The sequence below is a fragment of the Pholcus phalangioides genome, unplaced genomic scaffold (assembly GCF_987345545.1).
Source record: "Pholcus phalangioides strain wild (caught in Gottingen) unplaced genomic scaffold, Ppha-v1.0 ptg000012l_1, whole genome shotgun sequence".
Classification (NCBI taxonomy): Eukaryota; Metazoa; Arthropoda; class Arachnida; order Araneae; family Pholcidae; genus Pholcus; species Pholcus phalangioides.
In genome coordinates this window covers 24022753-24026610 of record NW_028301605.1, presented here as the reverse complement: position 1 = coordinate 24026610, position 3858 = coordinate 24022753, and the positions used below count along the sequence as shown (strand labels likewise).

Sequence of the window (3858 nt, the reverse complement as noted above, 5' to 3'; positions counted from 1 at the left end):
TGGCGATTCGTTGATGAGTTAATACATCAAAAGAGCGAATAACAGCTGTCGTGACTCGCCCGGGGTAATCTTTTTCCGAAGAGAAACGTGTTATTATGTGTTTGTGAGAAATTTGAATAGATATTAGCGCCGTGGAAATTTCGGATCTTTGGCTACTAATTTGAATTTTAGATTTTGGATCGGAAAATGCAATGTGTGTGTGTGTGTGTGTGTGATGATATTTTCTTGTGTTTAGCGTTGTTTGTCAATTTGAAGAATATAATTCCGTAGATGATGTACATGAGGTCATATTAACCCAGCAGCGTGTAGGTTGGTGGTTATCTATCAGACACACCTCCACATAAATAGGACTCGTATTCTCAACCGCAGGCACATTAACGTCTTCATTCCTTTTATTAGGACTTAATTCAAGCTTAATAACATCATTGTGCAATTTTGATGGAACTTGCTATATAGGGTATATGGACTATAGGGGAAAGAAAGATTCAATAAAAAATAGTTACATTTTTCAGCACCAGGTGAAAAAGTGGCGCTTTTTTAACGTAGTAATCTTTTTCCGATTGGCCAAATAACGTGAGTACCAAGTTTTAATGAAATACGTCCACCAAAATGGGTACTAACCCCATCCATTGTGGCGGGCGTATTTCATTGAAACTGCGATTAAAAAAAAACGTTATTTTTTCACCTAGTGGTCAAAGAATGAACTATGTTTTATTGAATCTTTCTTTTCCTCATGGTCGACAAAATTCTTTATGACAAGATTGGTCAACGTTTTTCCAAGCCATGCCGCAAGCAATATTATTTTTGATGTGCGTACCACTCTACGAGTTTTAATACACACAGGCCATACTTACCATTTTTACGGGACACGAACATTCTCTTCCTTCCTGCAAAATATTCTTCGGCTTTCTTCTTATTTTCGTATAAAAAATTTTCAGTCAGTCACTTTTTTCAGTTTTAAATTAATTTTATTTTTGAGTCATAAATTCCAGCAAATTAATGTATGTACGTATACCGTATAAGTTCATCTTACCCGCACTATGTTGGTAATAGACGCCGGAACTTGGGGACTCAGGGGATGCTTGCCCATCCCCTCAATAAACTTTGTAAGAGAACTCAGCTCCTCCCACCCCTCCAAGAATTCATGTATATACAATTCCACTACGCAATGCATGCCCCCCATATGGGCGGAAAATCCTGTATTTCGTACACATGGGATGACCGACAGACCAGACACGACCCAGGCTCTGTCCCTCCCGGGATATAAGCCTTTTACCCGTGTGGGTTGGGTCGTGCTGGAAAGCGCACACACATGGGATGACCAGCAGCAATGCCCAAAGAGCAAAAACCTGATAGGTACGCATTGAATATAAAGTCATCTCACAAAGTTATTATTTTAAGAGTGCCTACCATAATAAATTTAGGTTTGGCAGCCTACAAAACCATCATTCATAAGAAAAGGATTGTTTAAAAGTTGGAGAGAATTTCTTTGATTGGAAAAATGAACAGAATTTATTTAGGAAACAGTTATTTTCCGGATATTGTGCTGAGGTGAGCTCGGAATGAAAAGTCATCACGTCTCCGCCGGGACTCGAACCCAGGCCCTCTTGCATACCGGGCAAGCATGCTACCATCTACACCACTGGAGACACATGAATCTGCCTTCCTAATTTCACGCACTGTGTCGTGAGGCGCTAAAGTAGAGGCATTAGTAGCCTCTCTTAACTTCAGGAAATGGCCCCCGGGTGGGACGGTTTAGAGAGATATAGCGGTTTAGAGAGACGGTTCATTCCGAGCTCACCTCAGCACAATATCCGGAAAATAACTGTTTTCTTGATATCTCTGGCTGAGAAAAAAGCCATCTATATCTCTCTAAACGGTCCCACCCGGGGGCCATTTCCTGAAGTTAAGAGAGGCTACTAATGCCTCTACTTCAGCGCCTCACGACACAGTGCGTGAAATTAGGAAGGCAGATTCATGTGTCTCCAGTGGTGTAGATGGTAGCATGCTTGCCCGGTATGCAAGAGGGCCTGGGTTCGAGTCCCGGCGGAGATGCGATGACTTTTCTTTCCGAGCTCACCTCAGCACAATATCCGGAAAATAACTGTTTCCTTGATATCTCTGGCTGAGAAAAAAGCCATCTATAGAATTTATTTAATTTTTGAAAAGCGTTCGTCTGCCACTCCTGATACTATGGCATGCCAATTGTGGCAAGCATGCTGCGGTTTGGCCACTCCTTGCTTTATATGCCAATCTCATCAAACCACCTCTATCGGAATGGGCACTACATACGTCTGAATTGCGTCCGTTTATTTATAAACACCCTGTACTTTATTAAAATGTTTTTTGAGTGACCCCCTGTAAGTGGGGCCTTTATTCAGCGTCTATTCATCGATGTCACGAGTGCACCAGCACTCAATCTTCTCCTCTCTCTCTCTCCTTCCCATACAGAAACCACAAAGCACACATCAATACATGGAAGCAACACGTGTGTTCTATTTTCCCTCACCAGGGAATTCCACGACCAGACCAGACCAGAATCAAAGTTTTTGCCCCCATGCCCAGATCAAAAAGGCTGATAGTGGGATTAAGAACGGGCCCAAGACGGGCCTATGAAGAAGGGAAAAAATGTGAATGTCAGTAAATGCGTGTATGTAAGTGAGAAAAAAGAAAAAAATTTGTCATATCCGGGAAAAATTGGTCAATTTTGGTCGGAGACATGAAAAATGCCACCACAACTTAGCCACAGCACTTCTTAAAGCCTGTGACGTCACAGCAGGAGTTCTCCTATTGGTCCAAACTGCAGCATGTTCCCCATTGCTTGAGGAGCAATTTCACTTGAAAACATGATACAAGTCGAAATTATCGATTGTTCAAGGTGGAAATTGGGGAAAGAACACCAGTCCTTACGGGCTGTAACGCAAAAAACCCCAGAGATCTTAAAAAAATTAGTCCATCCTGATCGTTGAAAAAGACTTCTCGATGAGTGAAGCCGATCTCCTAACGCTGGCTTGCAACCGCTGAACGAGTTCGGTTAGGCTTAACTCGCTGTTGGCCCCTATGAACTTCATGATGAAGAGCTGAATTTTGGTGGCCAGTTCGTGGATTCGATCAACGGCGCCGTCCAAGCTTGTACCCGGTGAATAACTAGGAGATGCATGTTTCTTTGGGCAGTTACGCTGCTTGTCAGATTTTTTCCCACATGAGTTGGGGTTGCGGGCGCTCTGGCTTGAATACGCACCTTAGGCTTGTTAGAAGTTCCTTGATTAGACTGGGCTTTTTTTTCGGCTTGTTTATACTGTTTACTGTACGGTGAGAACCTACATTTTCGGTATTTCGCCGTATGGAACAGTAAGCAGTTTGTGCACCGAGGGGTATCCACTCTGCGTACATTGGAGCACAGACGGGACGGATGTGGGAGAATACACTTGACGCATCTCTCCGGCGTCTCACATCCAGAACTGTGATGCCCCCATCTTTGACAGCGGTAGCAGATGATGTTCCTCTGTGCATTTCTGTTCTTGAACTTCTCGACCCTTATCTTGAAGTGATCTATAACCTTTAGGTCCAGGATCCTCGCCGACTCCGGGACTTGAGGGAGGTCCACTTTCCAAATAGGTAGCTTCCTTCCGTCACGACGTCGTCTCAGCTGCTGGACCTTGGATACCTGGAAATTCAAGTCCTGTAATGAGAGCATTATGTCCTCGTTAGAGGAGTCAATTTCCAGACCCTTGATGACGTATGAATCCGGTTCTATCCAAGAGATATGTGGGAAAGACAATATTATTTGCCTAACAATATCGAGTAATGAGGCGGTGATCATTAGCACACCCTGGAGTTACCGTGACTCTGCTGTTC

At 43.4% G+C, this 3858-nt stretch overlaps 1 non-coding gene across 1 annotated transcript; it reads right to left on the bottom strand.

Moving 5' to 3' along the window:
• Nucleotides 1-1576: 1576 nt before the first annotated feature.
• TRNAT-GGU (transfer RNA threonine (anticodon GGU)) lies at nt 1577-1650 on the bottom strand. The gene has a single exon. It is a non-coding gene; the product is annotated as a tRNA-Thr (tRNA).
• Between the last annotated feature and the right edge of the window lie 2208 nt (nt 1651-3858).